Below are 25,367 nucleotides of genomic sequence, written 5' to 3'. Positions count from 1 at the left end.
AAATCCCCCTTTCCCGTAGGTCTGTGATTTCCCTAGTCATCAACACATTACATTTAAAACGCATAAATTAATTGCGCCATCTTTTGTCCGGAAACTTAATCAGGTATGGATCCATGCTACCACCAGTTTTATACAGCAATACCAATTGCTTATATTATTTGGTTCCTACAACCTTAGCACAGGTAATGTTCCAATCTAATTGCTCTGCATTTTTTTTGCTTTATTTGGATTAAATATAAGCAACTCAGATGTTGCCCCAAATGAAGCTAGGTACGCTAGGGATTCTCTTGTTAATTCTTTTAGGGATTCTCGCGCCTTGAAACACTTGTGTATAGGCGCGTTACAAATGCCATATCATATCATATCACATGTACCAGTTCGTATCCCGTTTCCCAACAAATCGTAAATAGTTTCTTTGGAGCTGACAATGAATTTAATAAATAGACATACTCGGCGCCAAATGACCATACTTCTAATGGAACACAGACCCAACTCATAGCGCAATGCTTCCAGTGGCACACACTTAGGTAAGCATCGAAACACTGATCTTAATATCTTTGCCTCGTATTTGTCCAATTCCTCAATTGCCCACTTAGGAAACAGTTCTAAACCATAACAGAATTGCGGGAACAATTTGCATTTATAGTACCGCATGGTCGGTACAAATGAGAATTTCCCATATTTCACATCGATTTATTTTTAGGTGAATAATTTGTACCTGAACCTTTGCATCCATAAATTAACTATAGTTCTGTTTCTTTTTATTTCCGAAGATTGAGTAGCCCAAATAACGCAGATGTGATTTCACGCACAACTTTTCATGATTCAGGAACCATACTGGATTTGCCCTTGTAACACTACAGTGAAACCGTAGGATTACAGTTTTCTTTGCGTTTATCAGGAGCGAATTTGCAGCTGTATAATCTCTAAATGCGATTAATAGGCGTTGCAGTCCTCGCGGAGTATGATCGAATAACATGAAGTCATCCTCGTAAGCAGTCCAGGATACCTTAATTCCCTCAACTGTTGGTGGCACAAAGGCGACTGTCTCTAACACCTTACCAGCATCTGTTACATAGAAATTAAATATTGTAGGGGCAACGACACAGCCCTGGCGCAAACCATTTGTAGCGTTAATCGCCTGTGTCAGGGTTCCCGTATTACTTAGACAAACCTGTAGTTTAGAACCTTCATGCAGATGGTACAATATAGACAATAGGGAATATGGCAATCCCATTCGGTATAGTTTCCCCCAAAGGATACTCCTATCCACCATGTCGGAAGCCATAGTTAGGTCTACGGATACTACATAGACTGGCGCACTTCCTTGTTTCCAAGTTTGCCACTGTAGAATATTCATTAGTAGCCCCCCTGCATCAGTACTCACCTTTTGCAACTGGGGTAAGATCTTATTTACCTCTGCCCACTCTTGGATGTGGTACAATACTAGTCCCGAGAAAATCTTGGAATCCGCGTCCAAGAGCGCAATAGGTCTTTAGTTTGCAGGAGATGACCTATCACCTTTTTTGTAAACTGGCACTATGTAGGCAATATGCTGTGTTCGGGATTACTCGCACTATATCCACATACAAAATGAATAGGATTTTTGCCCAAACATTTACATTGCCCTTAAAAATAATGTTTGCTAATCCATTCGGCCCGGCCGCCCTAGAGGAAGATGCCTTACTTATCAGCAGTTTAATATTTTGTTCAAATGGAAAATCCCATGGGTTTTGAATGACCAAATTTGATAATGGATTTTTGATCTTAGAATGGGCATATACAATACCAAAATGACCCTTCCACTGTTGTTCCGATATTGCCCAAGTTTGCATTTGGGCCTGTCGGATGTTAAGATTGCTTATTAGGGCCCAAAGAGATCTAGCAGTGGGATCCCTTAAAGCCGGCAGCATAACTTCGCCATCCACCTGGTAAGAATTTGCTCTATGGGCTTTAATTTGGTTCTTCCATTTATTTTTGATTTTTTTTTCCCAGAGCCTCTCTCTCAGTATGGGGTAATTTCTGTGTACACAGATGTCTCAATTCCCTACGTCGGTTATTTTTTAGTGCTCTAATTACAACATCATAGGTATGAAGTTTTGTTTTAGATGCAGGTAATATCTGTTTAATGGTAGCTTGTACATAATGATCAAAACAGTCAACCCTATACAGCGTTACTTTTTTACCCAAGGCTTGTGTTGTGAAAATCAGATTGGAATAAAGCGTTAAATCGATCCACATTATCATTATGCCAAGTAATACGGGTCCCAGGTGCATTAACCACATATATATCAGTACGTGCCCCATATTTCACATCACACTCCATCCCTTTAAATTGTACCTCCAAAATCTTGTGATCACTACATTTAGTTTTACTCATACACATTGAACTAGCCAAACCAATAAGGGGAGTGAGAGAAAAATGTAGTCATTTTTGACGAAAACTTGCCATAGAACCATGTGGCTGTGTCCACCATATCCCCCCACTGTTCTGCTGAGTTGATTAAACCCCAGTCTGCAAACGATTTGCCCCACAATTGTCCCTGGGTAGTCTTATTTATGTGGTCTCCCCTTGTGAGACAATATTCCTGGTTCAAGGGTTTGTTTCCCTCCCGTGCATGCAGGTATTTCGACATTGAAATCCCCCGCAACTATTAACATCACCTCTGGATGGAGTGAATAAGCTTCTTCTATGATTGCCCCAAGTAATTCTAAAGAATCAGTCAAATATTTTTTTACATTCCAGTAGATATTAACAACCAGAAAATAACACAAACCTGAACAGTTTGTAAGCTTGAGTAGGACAGCGAGACACCATTTTGGTAGTCTAAAATTTTAATTAGAATGTGCCCCCATTCAACGCGTGCGGCAATAGCCAGACCCCCGGAAGGCCTACCCAATTTCCCCTGTGTCGCAAGTTCCGAATACACAACAAAGCCATCTAGGACACATGAAGAAGTAAAACAAGTCTCCTGCAGACAAAAAAAGTGCATTTTAATAGCATAAAGCAAATTTCAGGAGAATTTTTTAAAAGCCAATGACGCCTCGTGTTCCAAGACACTAGGGTAAAAATGCCTACATTAACAACTATTCGTTTTAGACCCTGTAGCTGCATGATGGAATCTCGTAGAGTGAAAGCTAACCACCTTAAACTAGAATCATTTGAGTCACCATCATTCTGCTTCTGTAGCTTGCTGGTTAACCTTTCGGGCTGTTCCATACCCTTGTCTTTTAAGACTGGCAGGTCCCGGCCTCCATCATCATTTTGCATACCTCTACTATAATTGCAGACATCGTAGCCAAACCTATAGAATGTTTCTGCCTCCCGTAATACAGCTTCATAAATTGCTCTAGAATGGAAGACTATTCTAACATAGTCATATCTTTCCGGGTGGACATAATCAATCAATTTAATGTCCCCGGATGAGATGAGACTAAGATTCGGTATCTCATTAAATAGGGCCAAAATTCTCCTTCTGTTCAATGAATCAGGGCCACCTTGGGAACAGGTAATATATTAAAACGCTGGTGAATTCCAGGAAATGTGGCTGCCTCAACTGTATTTCATTGCATGGCCAAGGATTTATAGAAGGATCTTAATTTATATACTGCCAGTATGCTTCGTTCTGCACTACATTCTCATCATGAGGGTTCGCTGTCTCAATCTTTCTGCCCATACTTTCACCCTGTCCAAACTCAACTACTTCAATGTTTGCATGGCTTTGGGACTCAGTTACAAGGGGTACCTTAACGGGATCCTCATCATTAACTTCATCGCTCTCTGAACAGTTCTTTCAACACTGGGCAGTTCACTCTCAGCATCTTCTCGACATGGTCCCCCATTACCATTATGTGTGGCATTCCCCCCTTCAAGCATTTGTTTCATCACTCTCCAAATCATTCTTTCGGTCGAGGTTAACTCTACTTCCTTATCACCAGCTAGGCCAATATCTATAGTCTCGACTTCCTTTCCACCTCCCTCAGGTACCAGTTTTTCCCTCCAAACCTCTTGTTGCTCTCCAAGACATTGGACCCACCCTGGTCCATTATACTGGAAACTAGATTTACCTCCAAATATCTTCTTTAAGTAGGATAATGACGACAGCTTCCTATAGTCAGTAGGAAGCACAAATGACTTGAATGTTGGCATATCTCAATTTATTACATAGTCCCCTTTCTCATGCATCACAGCTTCGCCTGTAGAGTTGCCAGGATGCCTGGTATCTACGTATGGACTAATTTCAGGTTGAGTATTAGTAGAGACATGATTAGTGTTAATGGACTCATCAGTGGGCATAGCTTCTAATTTGTAGCGGTGGGTCCGTCTCTTTCCCCCCTATTTCATTAGCCATTTTTTTGGGGAAAATAAATTTATTTTTCCCTTTTATTTTTCATTGTTTCAGTTAGTGTGCCAGTCGCCACAATGCCACCCTCCCTATTACAGATTATGTCCTCCTCCGCCGGCACATCCAGATTTGTTACCAGGTCGATATTTACCTCTTCTCTTATCAGGTGCTGCCAATTTTTCTTAGACATTCTATTCTGCCCTTTATCAGGCTTCTGCTTTGAGATGTTGTTTACTTTTTAGGTGGTCCCTCCTGAATTTTAGGCGAGGAGACAAGTACCTCTTTCGCTGCAATAGCACACCCCTCAATCAAGCCAACACCAGAACCTTGGGTAACCCTCATCATCTTTCCAAGGGGAGAGTACCCAAGTTCTTTTTCGATAGTCCCACATATCCCCTTATCCTGTATGGATCCAATATTCATCCCTTTGTTGACCACCACTTTAACCTCTGTCATAGTATGACTGCATTTATTCGTTCCAACTGCCTTAATTAGATCCCCAATTAGCAGTGCATGAAGTTGCAATTAAGCAAGTATTTGTGTAGTTAATTGCCCATAAGACGTCTCCCCCCAGTTACACCCTTTGGGCCTGCTTTCTTTCTGGGCAGACTTAGCTTCCCATTCTACTTCCTGATTCAATGGATATTGGGATAGGGTAAGTAAAGAACTGTCAATGGGAGAGTTGTTATTTTCTTCTCTATTACTTGCGCCTGTGTCAGGCAAAAGGGGGAGGCATCTTCCACAGTTAGTTTTTGGGGTTCATCCAGACTCACAAAACTAATCTCATCCTCCTTATTCTGTCCTGATTCAATCAAGAGGATAGATTCATCACCAACAATCATTTTCGGGGCTCCCAACCCACCTTCACTAGGAGGAGAAGGGGGTAGGGGCATTTCCAGCGCCATTTTCATAGTAGCATTCATGGGGGTAAAAACCAAGGGGCAGACAAGATATCATCGTATGCCCATACCCCGTCATAGTCTCCCTTCTTGTTAAAGGCACCGTCCTTTTATAGGTATATTTTTGATATTTCATAACCTCAATAGATAAAAGAGCATGAGTTGCACAAATGCGTGTAACAACGTAGAAACCACCATACAAGTAATCTGCTGCCCGTACTGTGCAGATGACGGATCACTCTTAGGTACACAGATGATTTTCTTACTGCTGTACTACCAAGACCCACCTTAAACTGTAGATCAAGAACCCAATATGAAACATATCCTTTGCCATGCCCCTCTGCCCTGCCGCCACCCGAACAGCCAAACAGCCTACTTAGGGCTACTTCGGGAGCGCGCGCGGGTGTTAAGGAGGGGCTGTATGTATGCAGATTTCCAGAGAGTGGAGGGCGGGACCACTGGGTGCAGCTGCCCAATCACAGCACTCCAAAGTTACAAGCACTCTCAATGTTCCAGGCTTCCTCTTGCTGACGGCAGCATATATATATATATATATATATTTTTTTTTAAACGGGTACTTCATTGGGCTGGAGTCGGGATAGAGATGTTTCCCACCAAAAAAGTACAAATAAAAAAAAGCATTGTCAAAATCAATAATGTTGGCGTCTACAGTTCATAGCATTTTGCATTTATAGTCATGCATTTACGTCGGCTCCACAAAGAATGGGCCCATCTCAAAGAACATGCTAGTTGAAGGGGTGGTCAACACATGACTGTTAAAGCTGTTAGCCTGTGCTGGATGAATAAATTCTTGCAACATTATATATTGCCAACTGAAGCATGAAGTTGGCGTTTACACAGACGCTTCAGGAGCCCATACATGCTTTTCTATTTCTCTACCATCTGGAATGGCATCCTCAATAATGTGAAAAGACATTTTCAGGCCCCAATTATGGAGGGCCGTAAATTATGTCCACCTAAACTACAGAACTCATAACAATCTGTTTACCATAGGGCCAAAATGAACGACAATACCACTCTAAGTAGAACATAGGCATACATTATAGATCAGACTGTGTGTATGAGGGTATCCCCTGCTTGATAACTACTGTTTGCTGCGAGGTGAGAATATTGTACTGTATCACGATGCAGCAGCAGTTGACCAGCCATGCCCATGCAAAGAGGGGAACAAAGCTCATGTTAGCATGCTAGTTATAAATGATATAAGGAAGAACCAACAGCCTGAAGGGCATTTAAATAACATTTATAATACTGTGTTATGTATGAGGAACTTTCACCAAAGAACATTTGTATATGTGTATATTTATTTTTATTAGCAGCAACATAGGGATAGATAGCACTTCACCTCCTGCACCACATAGTTACAAAACAAGTTATAGACAACATGGTCATGATATTTACATAGAATTATATAGATTTGTCATTATCAGAGGACTGGTTGCATAAATAGGTCCCGAAAGGGCCCCATATATCTTTAGGTCTGCAGGTTGTGGGGCAGGATATTACATATTGTTCTTTTGATTCATTTGCATATGCCAGTTCACGAAGAAATTGGTTCATATCGGGTGGGCTCGTATTTTTCCACTTCAATAGGATACACTTTTTAGCAATTGCGCATGTAACATTAAACAATCGTCTAATTTTCTTGGAGCATTTGCCTATGTCCCCAAATAAGTATTTTTGGGGCTTCAGGTCTGGGGGGATCTGAGTGATTTCTTCAAGCATTTCAGCAACTTTTCCCCAAAAGTTAAACACCACCCGACATTCCCAGTACATATGAAAGTCCCCTGCCTGTTGCATGTTGCATTCGGGGCATGCATCCGAGGCATTTGGAGTACATTTCGCTATTTTAACTGGGGTATAGTGTAGCCTGTTCAGTATCTTGAATTGGATCAACCGCAGGCCAGCATTTAGGGAGACCCTCTTAGTCAATGAACAGTATAGTATCTGTGCCATTTCTCATCGTCAATAGGCATCTGCAAGTCCCTTTCCCATTTTTCTTTCACCGTGTTTACAGTGGGGGTTTGGGCCTGTACATCCGCATAGAGTCTAGATATTCCCAGGGCTCCCGCAGTGGTAACCACCTGTATACATGGGTGTGGCTGGGGCTCATCAGGAAACGGCGGTCACTTTTTTTGGAATGCAGACCGCATGCGGTAATACTGAAGCGTCCTGAGTGGCCCACTTCCAAATGCTCTTAATATTTCCCCCAGGGTCACAAATTTGCCGTTTATGAACATATCTCCAATCTTCATTTCCATATTGGGGTCCCAGGCTTCTTGTATTGCGCTATCATGCATGGGGGGTATACCTGGATAGCTCCAGAGAGGTATCTCTGGATTGTATGGTGTGTCTATCCGCAATCTTCTGTATATGGCTTCCCATGCTTTAACCGTACAGCTAACTGGGTTATATTTGCATGTGTCCTTGTATTGTGTATTAAATATAACTGATTGAATGTTCGTGGGATGTGTAGTATATTCCTCTATTAGTGCGTGGGGTGTCTCCTGCGCGGTATCGTACCAGTGTTTTGCAAATTGTGCTTGAGCCCCATGATAATACAGCTCAAAGTCAGGAGCCGCTATGCCGCCCGTGGAGTATGCCTCCGTCATCCTTTCCCAGCTGATTCTAGCAGTTTTCCCATTCCAAAGGAACGTCACTACCATGGACCGGAGCTTAGAAAAGAAGAGTCTACCCGGCCATTTGGGAATATTAAACAGATAGAGCAGCTTGGGCAGAATTACCATTTTAAGGACCGCTACTCTGCCGTGTAGAGATATCGGCAAACGCCCCCATAACGGAAGCTTCATACTGATGGTCTGGAGAGTAGCCTCATGATTATCAAGGTATAGTGTGTTCCTGTGTCTAGATACCAGGATCCCCAGATACCTGATATGTTGATCTGACCATTTAAGGCCGTGCAGCGTTTCGGGGCAATAAGTAGATGGTGTGAGTGGAAATATTTCAGACTTGGAACGATTAACCATGTAGCCCCAGTAGGCAGCAAAATCTTGTATTTCCGCCATTACAGGTGCTATATTTGTCTTAGGCTCGCGGATATATAGTAAGGTGTCATCAGCATACAGGGAAATCAATTGGACAGACCCGCTTATGTTTATGCCCTTATCAGCGTGCCTCAGTCTCACTGCAGCCGCCATAGGCTCTATAGTTAATGCAAACAACAGGGGCGAAAACTGACACCCCTGTCTGGTACCCCTGCCCAATAAGAAAAGTTCAGAGATGGACCTATTTGTCAGTACTCGGGCCCCCGGCTCAGTATATAGTAGCTTAACATATCTAATAAAGTCCGGCCCCATCCCGAATGCCTCAAGCACCTTGAGGAGATAGACCCAGGAAACCGAATCGAAAGCTTTCTCAGCATCTAAGGAAATGGCGGCTGCATGTCTCTTGGGGTCAATCTGCGCCATCAGCCCGAAGAGTCGGCGGAGATTAAGGGCTGTGGACCTGGCAGGAATAAACCCATTTTGGTCGGGGTGGACCAGCCTGGGGACCGCCCTTAAAAGTCTATTGGCCATCACTTTTGCTAATATTTTGGCATCCGTGTTAATGAGTGATAGGGGCCTGCATGAAGACACATCTTGTGGTGGTCGCCTGGGCTTGGGAAGTACTGTTATCACCGCCTCCCTCATAGTTGGGGGTAATATATTACATTCAAGGGATTCCTCCCACACCTTAAGAAGTACCGGGACGAGTTCATCATGGAACTCTTTATAGAATTCTGCTCCAATCCCATCAGATCCAGGTGCATTACCAGAAGACAATGCCTTAATGACTTCCGTGACCTCTTCTACCGATATCGGCTAATCCAGCACCAAGCGATCTGCCTCTGAAAGCTGGGGAACGTTGAGGGCTGAAAGATAATTTTCAATGTCTTCAGGCGATTTTTTATCTTGGTTCGAGTATAGCTTGGTGTAGAAGTTAACAAATTCCTTGTTTATCTCCTCCTCTCCAACTAGTACCCCCCCTGTGTAGTTTGTATACTAGTTATGTGGTGTGGTTTCATATCATACTTCAGGAGATTAGAGTGTGTCCTGCCGGCCTTGTTGCCTTCTCCATACCTACGTGCTCGAACGGGGCCTGTCATGTAACGAACTTCTCTAGCAGCCATTTTATGGAATTCTTGTAGGTGTGCATGTATTTCCGCTAGCAGTTCCTTATTACTAGTTCGAGTATATTTTCCCTCTAATACCTCCAGTTTGCTTTCTATGTCCGTCAGTTCAGTGCAAACGCTCTTCAACATGCTGACCGACTTGGACAGTAGTATCCCCCTGACCCAAACTTTGAATGATTCCCACACAGTGGAGTATCTATGTACTGTTCCCACATTGTTAATGAAGAATTCTGCTATCTCAACATGCAGTGTTTCCACCACTCCCGGGTCACTCAACATTCCACTTGGCATTCTCCATCTTCTAGCGGGCCAAGGGGTATCTTAAATCCTCAATTCCATCATAACTGGGGAGTGGTCAGAAAACGTACGGGGCAAAATTTCACAGTTCTGCAGCGCAGAGGACATGGCTGATGCAACAAACCAGTAATCAATCCTGGATTCAGAGTCATGAACCGAGGAGTAAAAGGTATACCTTCTGTCTCGCGGGTGCATCACACGCCAGGCGCCCACCATTGACAACTGTATAAGAATGCTACCCAGGGTGGAGGCAGTCTTGCTAGGGGCTCTGATAACTTGGTGGACCTATTCAACACTGGGTCAAGCGCCACGTTGAAGTCCCCACCCCGTATTACATTAGAGAAACCATAGGCAGTGATCAACTGGTATATATTCATATAGAACGAGGGGTCGTCTATATTGGGCCCATATGTATTAACCAGAAGTTTTTGTTGTCCAGCGAGTCTGCCCCCAAACGACTACATATCTTCCCTGTTGGTCTGCCTTAGGCCCTTCCAATCCAAACCCCAAGCCTGGATGAAGAAGAGTAATCACCCCTCTGGCCTGCGTAGAATAGTCTGTGCAGAAACACTGGGAACCCCATTTGGGCATTATGTGCAGGTTACTGCTCCCCATTGTGTGTGTCTGTTGCGGCATTAACACAGATGGACCATGTCTAGTAACATAATTAGAGATTTTCTTGACTTTCACATGGTTATTTAATCCCCTAACATTCCAAGTAAGGAGTTTCACTCTCCTCCCATCACCAGTATCATGTAATAACATATCTTTCCGAATCCATGACCAAAAGAGTTGTGCCACATGTGCCAGGCGGCAAGCGCTATTCCCAAAGCAGCAACTTTTAGAACATAAAACAAACTGTCAACCATGGAACAACTGTACCCTGGGTCTACCTTCTCCAGGCGACCAGAACTTCTCCCAACGGCGAAATCTCTTCCACAAAAGGCCAACCAATTCCCCTTAGCTCCCCTTGCCCACCCACCCTCATCATCAACCCCAACTCGACGATGTACCCAAGCATACTCTTGGATCATTCCAGGGGTGGCCTGTTGCAATACACATGACCGCCCAATCGATTCCACATCACCGTCAACCATTTAGAGTTCGGCCGCCATAATCGAGTAACAGCTAGGACTATGGCCATGAAGGTGTAGCAGTATAGACAGTGTTTGGACTCACAGAATGTACCTTAATCTTCTGGTCTGGGTCTGTTGTTTTGAGCCGGTCTACCACCCCTGGGTGGAAGGGGTATAGAAGCTTCAATTTATTGTGTGGCCTCAGCTGGGGACTCGAAAAAATGCGCCCTGCCCGCATGCTGAATCTTCCTCTTGGCGGGGAACATTAGAGCATATGGTATTTGTCCTTCTCTCAGGAGTCGCTTGACCGGCTCGTAGGATCTTCTACTTGCTTGAACCCCAGCCGAAAAGTCTGGGTATATGTGTATCTGATTTCCTTCATGATGTAATGTTCCAGCCTCTCTAGCCATACGCAGAACTGAAGCCGTGTCTCTAGAATTAAGGAGCTTTGCGATTATAGTACGTGGCGGTGCCCCCGGCTTGTGGACCGGGGCCAGTGTGCGATGCGCCCTCTCAATTAGGAAATGTTCTGAAAATGCTTCCTGGCCGAAGATTGTTTTAAGGAGCAATTCAAGTTGTTTTTCCATTTGGCCCTTTCCAAATGTTTCCGCCACGCCCACCACTCGGATGTTGTTACGTCTCGATCTGGATTCGAGGTCTTCACATTTATTTTGGATGGTCAACATTGCCGCCTTGAGTTGGGTTATGTCATGACTGTGGCTTGCAATCGCATCTTCGTTGGTGCTTATTCTCTGCTCTGCTTCAGTTACACGTGTACTCTCTTTGTCAATCCTGGCCTTTAGGGAGCCAATGGTGGAGACTATGTCATCCAACTTAGTGTTGATGTCATGATGCCTACCCCCGGGGACCCAGACCAAGTCCAACAACCCCGGAAGCAGGCATCAAGTTATACTAAGCAAACCCAACAACCCCTGCTAGGGGCTATTTGGGTGCAGTCCTGGCGCCCATGGCACCAGACTCATATGGAGAGTCAGTCCTGGCGCCATAGGCGCCAGGCTCATAGATTAAAACTTACCTGATGCAGACCATGCTGCAAACTCACCTGATGCAGACCATGCTGCAAGAGCTCCAAGCCAAAGGAGGCAGAGAAGGGACTACTTTACCTAAGGGACTATTTTTTTACTCGGGTGGGGCTGGGGAGGAATACTTACCTGGGACTACTTTGGAGGCTATTTAAACCACGCCCGAAGGGCAGCACACGCTTCGCGTTATTCTGCATCCAGCAGCGTAACGCTCACCGTGCCTGCAAGTCTGCATCCAGTCTTCTGCCACGCCCGCCTCAAGTCCGGAGTTCCTAGAAAAAGGGAAGAGAAGGAGAAAAGGTTAGAACAAGAGCAATACCTTTGATCTTTACCTGAATTCCCGATCCATCGCGCTGGAAGAAAGAAGTTATTTTATGCGCGTCGCCTCGCCTGCAGCAGCGCCGCGCTGAACTCACCGGCCTTCGCAGCATCCTCACATTCCACCGCATCCTTCTGCATGCTCCCGCCGCACTCCGGCATCTAAGGGGAAGACAAGAACAGCAAGGTGAGCCAAGGGAATACACAGAGGCAATATTAGTTACCCCCCATAGACTTACCTGATTTTACCACCGGGGGTACTATTCCTCTTCATGGGTCGGCGCAGCCTCCACTGCATCCTCGCCGAACCCCGGCCCCTAAGGGGAAACAAAAGGACTGCAAGGTGAAACAAACGGACAAACAAGGGGAAACCTCCTCACCACTATAGACTTAGCTGTTTTTACCGCCGGAGGCATTATTCCCCGAGACTTCATACTTTCTCTCAGCGCTTGAATAAGGGAGAAAGCAACAGGTTACATATTGACATTATTTTATCGAACTGTGTTGGATAATACAAATCCTTACCTGAACATTACCGATTGCCACGAGGAACTCTTCGCTAGGGTCAGGCTGCAACCTGCAAGGAATCGGACAAGAGTGAAAGTCAGAATTTGAACTCTTACGAACTACATACTTACGGCATCTTGCCGGGAATCTCAGAGTCAATATTGTTCTGGAACTCACCAATTCCTTCGAGCCAGTGAAGCAACTGGTTATCTACGCGCGCCTGCGCTCAATGTAGGATGGAGAGCTCATCTTTCCAAACCATCAGGTGAGACTATAAGAGGGGACACCAAAGGTGATCTGTGGGGAGAACAGCAGGAGTTGGGGGGGTTAACGCCCAACACCACGGGTGGTTAATTCCCTTTCTCCATTTGCAGAACAATATTCCTACGGGCCAAGCAAACGAAGCTGGGTGGGCCAGTCCAGTCCGTCATCTCGGCACTACGCGTCGCATTGGTGGAGACCGCAGTTGTCCAGTTCAGATCGATGCCCCTGTGGGAGCCAGGTGAGCGTAACAGTTGACTGCCCGGAAGCCATCTTGGACGATTGTTGTTAATCTATCCTCTTTATCACCATTCTCCGGGGTAATAGTTTCATTGCTATTGTTGGACATATCTGCAGCAGTAGACTGTATTTGACTGGCAGTGTATACGTCCATGGGGCCTTTCTTCTTATTGCTAGGGGTTCTGCCTGCCTTTCCCAGTTTTTGGGGCTCGCCCATGTCTCCGGCCGCAGCATGTTGTGCTGCAGTGTCTATCCCTGGCCATAGCACCTGTTTGATTCTGCTGGGTTTAATACAACGTTCCAACATGTCTCCTAGCTCCTAGCGTATCAGCTCTAGTGGACTGTGCCCTCCCACGTAGTACTACACCACTGATCAATGGTATGGTTCTGGGGAATGTCTCAGGAATTCCAGCATCCAGGTAGGCTAAATCGGAAGGGGTTGTTACAGACCGTTGTATCCCTGTGTAAAATGCTATGTCTCAGACAGTGACCACCACCTAGTAAGCCAGTAAAGGATCAGGGTCGGGTGCGGACCTCAGGGCAGCCCAGTGCAGCCCGCTCCTCAGCCACGGTCCAGATTAGCGTACGGCAACCTGATCTATCGGGGGCATCGCCTCCCTTCCTTCCTTCCCACCAACCACAACATGTACCTCCTCTCCTGACGTGCGAGGTCGGGTGCGGATTGAAGGCCAAGCTTTCTAGGTCACCGCAACACCAGCACAGTCACCTCCTCAACGCGCACCCGAGTTTGATGGTTCGGTGTATAGTGGTGTCGACAGTATCCTATGCGGGTGCGGTTAACTGTCTCAGGATGTATCGCCTGCCCGACGACCGAAGCTCCAGTATCAAGAGGCGGGCGTGGCCCGTACCTCCAAGATCTCAGCGGCGTTGTCCTGCAGCGGTCCGGGTGATTATTAGTTCATTTTGATGTAATTTTTAACGAGCGGTGAACCGGCGGGACCCCTCAGCCACGGCTGCACCCACAGTTCTTCCTCCGTCGGCACGTAGCGGTCCGCGTCCCAAAGCCGCTCGGGCTATGTGCCAGCAGCAGGATCGTTGCTCCGCGGTTCTCAACGGGGCGTCGCAGGGCAAGTGAGGACCCTGAAGCTGCGACCCAGCAGCAGGGCTCGATGTGGACGCCGCTCTTCCTCGCTGCTGGGGCGCCACACGGAGCTCTGTATGCAGTCGCAAGGCGCGGATCGCATCGACAGACCCTGCCCCCTTCTGGCCTGGCGTCGGACCGTGACCGCGGCCTCTAGTTGTTGCCACACAAAGCCCTCAGGTGAATCGCGCCCGTGCCGAGGGCTGGCAAAGCTCCCAGCTCCCCAAACTCCGGCGTTTCACGTCTCAGCAGTCCAGGATTTTCAGGAACCGGGGACGGGACTTGCATGTATCTGCGTCCCGATTCTTACGTTTCGCGGCAGCCTCAGAAAGGATAAATAAATGAAGGATTTTGAGACGGTGTGGGAGCTCTCAGATTAGGCAGCCATCTTCACTGTGCGCAACAGCGCCCCAACTTATTACCCATTCTAATTTAGCACTCATTTACCAACCTCGGAAGGATGAAATTCTACATTGGCCAGGATTCGCAGTTCTGATCTACGGATCTAACACAAATCTCAGCAGCGACCACTCAGCCGATTAAGCCTTACTGTTTACCTCTGGGACAACTGAAGAAGCTGCTCTACTCAGTATTTGCCTGCATGTTTTTAACTTCACAACAAAGCTCAAGTTCCATAAATATCTCAAACCCTCCAACCAGATGTCCTGACCTGCTGACCTTTTTGCTTGTGGGGAGGGAGGCAGACTCCTCAGAACCGCCAACTTTCCTCTGTTCCCTGACCTGATAAAGGAGTGCAGAATCTACAATCATGCAGCTTTGACATCTCCGGGCTGAGTAGACTACACTGTGTAAAACACACAGAAGCGGACAGAACCGCAGTCTATAAACAAACCAGAGTATTTACATTCTCCTGACTGGGGGACTGATCTATGTCCTAGATGGCTTCATTCATTCTCAGACTCCAAAGGATGGTTCAGGGGTCTTTATTCGCTCAAGATAAAAATAAATTGGTTTTATTTCATTTTTCATGTGCACTTTTCACTTCTACGTGGGATCTTTGGAGCTGCAGGTCTCTTCTTCCTGCTTACCTGCCTGATGACTACAGCCTGTTTCCCCACTCCACAGGTATCCTTCTAACTTACCAGCTTTAACAGGAACATTTGTGCTGTTGCCACATACTGATTTCCATTTATTTCAATTGGATGCCACTTGGTTGTAGGCACCATAGAGCATCCTTCTTATACCCCCGTGGCACTCATTACTCAATTGGTGTGTTTTTAACTTCTCTGCACCCCATTCTGCATTGCATTTTGGTTCTTTTCTGTAACGCAAACTCGATGCCTCGTGTGTTTTTAAATTCTCTGCACCCCATTCTACATTGCATTTTGTGTCTTTTTGCAAACTTGAAGCCTTGAGTGTTTTTTTAACATCTCTGCACCCATCTACAGTACTACAGTATTCCTACTGTATCTGTTCTCTTGTTTGCCTTGGCTACAAGGGCGCCTGTTAAGTTAGTGCTCAGACTATGCTTTGCAGCCCCTCCTCTTTCTTCGAACTACCCGGTGCCGCCCCAATGGCACTACCATCGCCTCAATCTACTCTAACTGCTACACTATCACCTATCCCCCCTCTCACGAAATCTGGAAGATATCATGACCACCAACCCTGGCCTATCTATCGCAGACACCTATGTCAGCGCAACTTCCAGACAGATCTTCACTAATATCTTCTTTTCTGTCCCCTCACCAGATCTATGGACTCCTCATATCATCTCATCTCTACTCTCTATCCTCTCACATTCTCACCCATTAATGGTGACACTAAATGGGAAGTCCTCCTGACGGCCTTTGCATCATCCAGGTGTATCATTAATGTCTATCACACTGGTACTATCTTCATTGAGGGTCCTCAACCCAACCAACTCCTCTTTGACCAGCGCCTGCCATCCCTCATTAACTTCCTTCCCACACCTGCCTCTCCTTCTTCCACTCTCTATGCCCCCCTCTCTCACACATGTGTACCACGCCCCTATACCCCTCCTCGGAAAACCTTAAAAAGGTGGAGACCACTTGCATCTAGCCACACTTAATGCTTGTTCTGCATTCAAACACTCTGCCGATATCTGCCTCCTCCTTGAAGACCTTGACCTCGATATCCTCGCTCTTAAGAAGACGTGGTTCAATGACAGCTCAGTCAATGTTTTTGAGTCCCTTTTCCCTGATGGCTATAAGATCATCTCAAAGCCTTGCCTTAACCGTGCTGGTGATAGGGTTGCTCTGATCTTCCCTGAGTGGGTCCCTTCTTCCCTCATACCCATTCAGCCTTACACTTCCTTCGAGAGCTTGGTTTGCAAGCTGGTCACCTCTCCTCCTCCTCTCTCCTCACAACCACCTCTAAACTCCTTCTCGCAGGCGATTTCAACATCCACCTTGACCCCTCAATCACGGCATCTACTCTCTTCTGTGACCTTTGCACCTCACTCTCCCTCTACATTCTCCCTTCTGGCCCTACTAACTCGACTGGACACACGCTTGATGCCTTAATCCACACTGAGCTTTCACTCTCCTCCCCTCTGATCACCCAACTCTCCCGGTCAGACCACTCTCTCGTCTCCTCTGGGTCCTCTCGGCCCTCGGACCACACCTCCCCCAGCCCTGCCAACCTCATTCACGAACATCCATCTGATGAAACGAGCATCAGCTGCTGCCTTTGCATCTACCTTCATCCACCCTCTCTTTCCACTGCAGACGCTACCTCCGACTCCGCTCTCATCAACCTCCATTTTACCATCACTAAAACCCTTGACATTCTTGCCCCAGTCATGAGGATCCACCTGAAACATGCCTCCAAGTGTAACACCTGGTATGACTCCGAACTTGCAGCCCTGAAACACAAGTGTAGAGCAGCGGAATGGAAGTGGCAGACCCTCTGACAAACAGGTCTGTCACCTGCTCCAAAGGCAATACAGACTCCGTGCCAAGAATAGGGCCCACATTCAGGCTTGCGTCTCTGGTGCATTGAACAACACGGTTGAACTCTTTAAAATCTGCAGGGAACTATCCAACCCTTCGGTAGTCTCCTCCTCACCTCTTCCCACCCAGGCCATCTGCAACGCACTGGCCACACACTTCAATGCAAAAATGCAGCACATCCTGAGCACCCTTTGCGGCCCTCAGCCTCTCCTCTTCTTCCCCCTGCCTCTTATGGCCCCCATCCTCCCTCTGCCTTTCTCTCCACCAGAGTTGTACGCTCCATGAAGGTCTCCTCCAAACAGGTCTCCCCCGTTCCTCCAAAACCATTAAGGACAATATTGGCACTCTTGCCCAGTTCACTTGCTGATTTCTGCAACCACTCTTTTGCTACTGGATCTTTCCCCTCCTCCTCAAGCACTCCCTTGTGCACCCACTCCTGAAATAACCTTCTGCAGACCAGTATTTTCAGCCAACGACCGCCCCATATCTATCACCCTCTTCCATGGGAAACTCCTGGAGAAACTGGTCTTCCCCCAACTGACCCAGCACACTGAACTTGTTGGTTGTCTACAAGACCATCAATCTGTATTCCGAGCTTCCAGAGGCACAAAAACTGCTCTTCTAAACACCCGTGAGGAACTGCTTGCATCTCTTGACTCCAACTCTCCAGCTATTCTCATTCTACTTGATCTCTCCTCTGCATTTGATACGGTCAACCATTCCATCCTTATAAAACGACTGACATCCTCTGCATCACTACTGGGCCCTGGATTTGCTGACCTCCTTCCGCGCTAACCGCCCTTCCCATCTGCTACTGTGGGGCCTTTCTCCACAGCTACCACCCTCTCTACCTGGGATGTCCCTCAGGGCTCTATCCTATCGCCATGGCTCTTCAATATCGATCTCGCCCCTGATCTTCTCCTTCTCTCATCAATTCCAGTGTTATGCTGATAAAACACAGCTTTCCTTCAGACTTACCTCTACTTTAGCCCTCTTCTTCCTCTCTCATCCAGACTCTCTGTCAGCCATTCCGGCATGGTGTGTAGCGAATGATCTCTGTCTCAATGCCAGTAAAACAGAGATCCTCCTCATCAGGACACCTGTGCTCTCTTTTACTCCTACCCTCTAGCCACCCTCTTTGGGACCTCTACCCCCACCATCTTGTGAGGCCAAAAACCTTGGACTCATCTTCGACTCTGCTCTTTCCTTCACCATTCACACCTTAGACCTTACCAAGAAGTCACACTTCCAGCTCTACCTCCTCAGAGGCATTCTTCCTTTTGTCACCGTAGGCGGACCGAACAACAACACCCCAGCCTCCTGATCCAGTACGGGCACCCGCGGCCGCTCCGTATAATATCAAGCACTCGCTAAGATCCTGCTCCAATAAGCCGGTAAGGAGAGGGGAAAGGGGGCTTCCCCCAGAAGCTCAAGGTCTCCAGAGCTCTAGTCATCTCCAGGCTGGACTACTGCAACAGCTTCTTTCTCAATCTCCCCCATTCCTCCCTTTGCCCCCTCCAGCTAATCCAAACAGGGCTGCAAGACTTATCCTTGGTCTCAGCCCAGGGAACGTATCTCTCCAGCCCTAAAATATCTCCACTGGTTCCCAGTGGCTGGAAGGATTAAATTCAAGACCCTGTACATCATCCAGAAGGCCTTCGGGGGCCTGGGATATGATATGATATGGCATTTATAACGCGCCTATACACAAGTGTTTCAAGGCGCGATGAGGCATAGGGGGGGAACAAAGGACGACAGACAACGATCCTACTAGGCCCGGTGTCATTCAGATCGCGCAAGTGCATTGGAGGGTGGGAAGGGGAAAAGTGCGAAATGGGGGAAAGGAGAGGGGAAAGTGCAGTACAAGGGGTAGTAGAATAAATAAGATAATACAAACAGCCAGATGGTGGCAAGTGCAAGGTAAGTGCAGACATAAGTGCTGGTAGGGGGACTGTAGGGAGACAGAAACAGTCCCTAGGTGCAGGGTTGCCAGGGAAGGCAGTGCAGGTGTGCAACTGGTGGTGCCTGCACCCGGATCAGACAGGGTGGGCAGGTAGTTTTGACCAGTGCAGATTCAGCCAGGCATTCAGCTGGGGAAAGAGGGAGAGAAAGCAGAAGCAAAGAGGAAGGTTTTGAGGTGCTTACGGAACCGGAGATGGTTCTCTTCAAGTTTCAGAGAGGCATGAAGGCTGTTCAAGAGGGAGGCCCCTGCCGAGGAGAGGGATCTACCACCAACTTGTTGCTTAATGAAGCGACTGAAAATGAGGGAATTGGAGGCAGATGAGCAAAGAGCTCGAGAAGAAAGATATTTGGGAAGAGATAGTTGAAGGTATTTCGGCCCCAGGGCCCAGTAGGCCTTGTGGACAATGCAGAGGGTTTTGAACTTAATCCTCGCAGCCACTGGGAGCCAGTGCAGAGATTTCAGTCCTGGAGAGATACGATCCCTGGGCTTGAGGCCAAGGACAAGTCTCGCAGGCCTGTTCTGGATAAGTTGCAGAGGGCGGAGAGTAGAGGCAGGCAGATTTAGATAGAGGCTGTTACAATAGTCCAGGGTAGAGAGAACCAGGGCTCTGGAGACGGTGAGCTTCTGGGGGAAAGGGAGGAAAGGAAGAATACCTCTGAGGAGGTGCAGCTGGTAGTGTGACTTCTTAGAGACATCAGAGATGTGAGGAGAGAAGGATAGTGTGGAGTCGAAGATAACCCCAAGATTTTTTAGCCTTGCAGGTGGGAACAAGAAGTGGGCCAAGAGAGGCTGTCCAGAGGGCTGCAGGGAAGGAGGGAGTGGGTGTGCCGATTAGTAGGATCTCAGTCTTACTGGCATTAAGGCAGAGGTCATTGGCGGCACACCAATCATGGATAGCAGACAGACAGTCAGAGATGAGGGAAGGGGAGGAGGAGGCCGAGGGTAGCCTGAAAATTAGCTGTGTATCATCCCATAGCACTGCAAGTTGGGGCAGAGAGCAGCAATGCGGTGGGCAAGGAGTGCCAGGTACTGGTTGAACAGCCAGGGAGAGAGGTTAGATCTCTGGGGGACACCACAGGTAGAGAAAAAGATATCGGAGAGGAAGGACCCAAGTGGGACCTGGGAGGGTCGGTCGAAGAGGAAAGAAGTCAGCCACGCCAGAGCCTGACCAGTGAGACCCAGGTTATCACGGAAACGGTTGAGCAAGATGGCATGGTTGACAGTGTCAAAGGCAGAAGAGAGATCAAGCAAGATGAGGACGCAAGGGGTATTGGAGTCAAGGTTGGAGAGCAGGTCTTCACGGATGTTCAGGAGAGCAGTTTCCGTGCTTCTGGCAGCCCTGAAGCCAGACTGATGGACATGAAGACAACCAACAGATTCGGTGTGAAGGTTTAGCAGGGAGATGGGCAGTTTCTTCAGGAGCTTGCCCAGGAAGGGAGTGAAGGAGTTTGGGTGATAGTTAGCCGGGCAGGAGGGGTCGGCAGAGGGTTTCTTAAGAAGAGGGTGCACAAGGGAGTGCTTCAGGGGGATGGGAAGACTCCAGTGGCGAAGGAGTGGTTGCAAAAATCAGGCAAGGCAGGAGCCAAGGAGTCAATGTGCTCCTTGATAGTTTTGGAGGAAGAGGGGTAAACCTGTTTCAATGAGACTTTCATAGATCGGACTTGTCTAGAAACCATGCCTGCAGAGAAAAGGGGAAAGGCAGAGAAGGAGGGAGGGGGGTGGCTGAAGATGGGCCAGAGGATGAGCACGGAGTAGAGGGAGGGAGGCGATAGGAGGAGAGTGAGGACAGTATGTCGTGAGTTTTTTAAATGAAGTGAGAGGCCAGTGCCATGCAGAGGGCCTGGGAAGGGACAGGAGAGGTAGAGACTGCAGCAGGATTGGCCAGTTTCTTGCAGATTTTAAAGAATTCAGCCGGGTTGTTAGATGTCGCAGAGATGCAGGCTTGGATATATGCTCTCTTCTTGGTGAGGACGGAGAGCTGCTATTGTCTTTGCAGCAGGCGGCAGGCCAGTTGGTCAGAGGATGAGCAAGAAGCATGCCATTTCCTCTCAACCTGTCATGATGCCTACCCCCGGAGCACCAGGCCAGGCCCAGCACCCCCGGGAGCAGGCATCACGCCCCCGGGTAAAAGCCCAGCGGCCCTTTATAGGGGCTCTTTGGACTCTGTCCTGGCGCCATTGGCGCTAGGCTCATGACGGACATCAGTCCTGGCGCCATAAGCGCCAGGCTCATAAGGGAAAGTGTTTGGTGCACTTACCTGAAGCAGACCATGCTGCACACTCACCTGATGCAGACCATGCTGCATGAAGAACCAAGCCAAATGAGGCTTAGGAGGAACTATTTTTCTGATGGAACTATTTTGTTACTTAGGTGGGGCCGTGGAAGAATACTCACCTGGAACTTCTTCCAAAGCTATTTAAGCCACGCCCGGACAGCCACACGTGCTTCGCGTTGTTCTGCATCCCAGCAGCTGAACGCTCACCGTGTCTGCTCCTTCACCTGGACTCCAGCCACGCCCGCCTCGAATCTGGAACACCTGTAAGGGATAAGAGAAGAGAAAGGTGAAAACCAAGAACTTATTCAACCTTCTTACCTGAATCCGGAATCTTCACGCCAGCATTCCTGAAGGAAGACTTCCATTTAAAAGCACCGCGTTGCTCGCTGCAGCGCCGCGCTTCACTCACCTGTTCCCGAGACGCCGCCCGGCTCCATCGCGGCTCTCAGCACCGGTCGCCACATCTCTGCACCTAGGGGAGAGAAGAAGAGACAAAAGGTGAGCAAGGTAACACAAGAGGAAAGCCGAATTTTCAGCCATATTACTTACCGGCTTTTCTTGGTGAATCATTCCACATCTCGGGTCGGCGCTGCATCTTTGGCAGGTACCGCACCCCGGCCCCTATGGGGAAAGGACAAAAGACATTACTGGGGAATTATAAAGACATTTAGAGGGGTCGCCCTCATCACTAACTCACCTGATTTTACCGGCGGCAATTTAACCCCTCAACGCATCGCCTTTGTTCTGCACCTGAAATAAAGGACAGAAAAGACAACATAAAAGGAGGCTCACACTTGAACTTTTGCATTTTCTTACTTACGGCGTATTGCTCAGAAAAGTCAAGTGGATGTGCCAGCGCCATTCTGAAAACCAGTGAAGTAACTGGACGAACGCGCGCCCCTGCACCAGAAGCAGCATGGAGAGTTCATCCTTCCAAATCATAAGGTGAGCTTAAACCGGGGGTTTTGGAGGAATCAGAGAGGAACGAAGGGGGGAAGGGGGAAAGGGGGGAGCAAGCACACTATTCGGCAGACAGTTAATCCCCTTTCTCATCTGCAGAAGGATAATCCTACGGGCCCGACAAGCAAGATTTGGGGGTCCTGTTCAATCGGTGGTCCGAATTCTGCGCATCACGCTTGAAGAGGCCACAGCAACCCAGACCAGCGCCTCCGTGGGAGCCAGGTGAGCGTTACACAACCACCCTGCACTTGCGTTTTAGGGTGACAAGGTCTGAGTCATACCAGGAGTTATACTTGGCTTTGGGCTCCAGGCGGATTCTCATGACAGGGGCAAGGATATCAAGAGTATCAGATCTAGAACAATGGAGCGTGGAGAGGGCTGTGTCAGGGTGAGGGTCAGCCAAAGGTGGAGGGAGGGGGAGTGAGAAGGTGGCGGCGAAAACCTCAACTGACACGCGATTCATGGGTCGGATGACCGAGAAGGTGGGTGGCGGTGATGGAGGTGGCTTAGCCTTAGGGGTAAGGAGGGTGAGGTGGGAGGATAGGAGAAAGTGATCACTCCAGGAGAGAGGAGTGGGGAGAGGGACAGAGAGGGGAAGGTCTGAGGAGATCAGAACATCGAGAGTGTGCCCTGCAGAATGAGTCGGGCCAGAGGGGAGAATGGTGAGTGAGAGAGAGACGCAGAGGTTGCGAAAGAGTCCAGAGGGGGTACAGGAGGCATCCAGGTGGATGTTGAAGTCTCCAAGAAGGAGGAGTTGTGTAGTTGAGGCCAGGAGAGAGGAGGAGAGGTCCGCCCACTCAGACAGGAAGGAAGAAATCTGACCAAGTGGCCGATAGATAGTAGCCACAGTAAGGGAATGGCTAGGGGAAGAGGGACAGCCTGCAGATGAGACATTCAAAAGAAGAGTAGGTCTACATAAGAGTGACAGAGGCAGGAATCCACTCAGGGAAGATAAGGGCTACACCCCCACCAGAGCGGTTGGGCCTGGGCGCAGAGAGGATCTTGTAGCCGTCCGGTAGGAGCATGCCAAAGCTGGTGACAGAGCTCGCCGTGAACCATGTCTCAGTGAGATCGAGGACATCAAGGTCAAATTCTTCAAGAAGGCGGTAGATATCGGAGGAATGATTAACAGCAGAGCGAGAGTTAAGATTGGCAATGTGGGGGGGCATGGCCAGCGGGCTCAACATGGAGACATGATTTTGTTGAGCTCACGGGTCGCCAGCAGAATCCTTCAAAATCCTGCAGTAAAACACAAAGACGAAAGCGAATAATAACATCATTTAAAAGCAGACATTTACCGCCGAAAACTGCTGAAGTCCGGAAGTATTTCAAGAACTGGATCCCGAGAAATCCACTGAAGAAAGTACAGAGACAGGTGCCGATGAGAACCCAAGATGGCTGCCGGGTCGCCAAGAAAGAGAGGCGGCCGCAACTAACTAGCACCCTTGGAGGCGGACGGAGCTGAGGTGCAGAGATACTGAGAAGCCCAGCGGCGACGGGGGCGCACTTTCCCTACGGCAGCGCTTCGCTTCGTCTCTGCTGAAGCGGGCGCCAGAGGCGGGAGATTCCTCGCAAACAGCAGCAGCTGGGGCGAACGAAGAGAGGGACAGGCGCCAGTGCCCGACCGAGGACCCAGCGGCCCCGAGGTTTGAGCGAGCGGGCGAGCTCCGGTTCCCCGCGCTGAGCCTGGGAGAAAGCGGCCGAGTCTGGAGCGACTCTATGGGACTGGGGCCGTGCCCGTAGGCGGACCGAACAACATCACCCCAGCCTCCCGATCCAGTACGGGCACACGCGGGTGCTCCGTATAACGTCAAGCGCTCGCTAAGATCCTGCTCCAATAAGCCGGTAAGGAGAGGGGTAAGGGGGGTGAAAGCGCCAGACACTGAACCAAGGACACCATATAGCACGAAGGGGAGAAAGAACCGCTCCCCATCACGGCCCTCCTCGCTGATAATCTAACACGAGCTGCCGCAGTGAGGAAGGGGAACAAAGGTGGAAACCCCTTTAAAAATAAAGACTATAAGCAGTAGATAACTTGAACGAATACTCCATCTTGAACTGCCATCAAAACAGGAGGTGGACAGGGCGAATGAGACCCAGGAAGTGCAGATTGGGGGGCAAAGGAGGCCATACATATCCTAAGAGCAAGAAAGCTAAGAGGAGCGGGAACCCCCCACCCAATCCTAACGGCTGGACAAGACACCCCTGAGAAACACTTACGACCAGAGTATTGAGTGTAACACCCCCCACAACCAAGAAAGTGAGGAAGATGAACCATCCTCACACGGCGGGCCACAACATTAAACTCCTCACTCTACACAGCAACACCAAACCAACGGACAATTGCTGTAATGGGCAAAAAAAAAAGGAGGGAAAAAGTGGCCAATCAGAGCACAATGGAACAATATACAACCACCACCCTGCCTCCACCAATGGAACCAAGCAGACGTCAAGATACACAAAATCTTGAAGAAAACCTATCCCTAAGGGATGTGATGAACGCCATCTCCAACTCACGAACATCCATGGAAGTTAAAATGGATGGCATATCCACAGAAGTCTCCCTGCTGCGCCATGATCTACAGACGCTCTCGTCCCGCACCGGAGAGGCTGAGAACCGTATATCCGTAGCAGAGGACGAAATGAGAAGTATGGGCCAGCAAATGAATAGAGCACTAGAACGCATTAAGGTACTGGAGAGCAGGATGGAAGAGGGAGAGGGCAGATACAACAGGTAATCATAGTCACAGCTCTCGGATTGTGAACTCCCTAATCGGATGATCTGGGAAATATTGCCAACATTCTTTCCCAACCAGAGAAGGAGCAGTCTATGGACATTGTGCGGTAATGCATAGATTCCTGGAAGATCATTTCCTTGTGTTGGTTACCCTTTTCAACACACCAATGAAAATCTCCCTGGAGCCAGTCCGGCACACAAACCAGACTACTCGGGGGCTCAATCAACTGATTCCCAACATGCTTCTAAATGATGTT

General features: G+C 48.3%; 1 protein-coding gene across 1 annotated transcript in view; it reads right to left on the bottom strand.

Annotated features, from left to right (window-relative positions):
- Positions 1–25,367, bottom strand: part of PDE3B (phosphodiesterase 3B) — a 2,257,139-nt gene that overhangs the window by 499,725 nt on the left and 1,732,047 nt on the right. The gene's annotated exons all lie outside the window — the stretch shown is intronic.

The sequence above is a fragment of the Ambystoma mexicanum genome, chromosome 11, assembly GCF_040938575.1.
Source record: "Ambystoma mexicanum isolate Mex_15411 chromosome 11, UKY_AmexF1_1, whole genome shotgun sequence".
In the NCBI taxonomy this organism is placed as follows: Eukaryota; Metazoa; Chordata; class Amphibia; order Caudata; family Ambystomatidae; genus Ambystoma; species Ambystoma mexicanum.
This window is presented reverse-complemented; position numbering and strand designations above follow the sequence as displayed.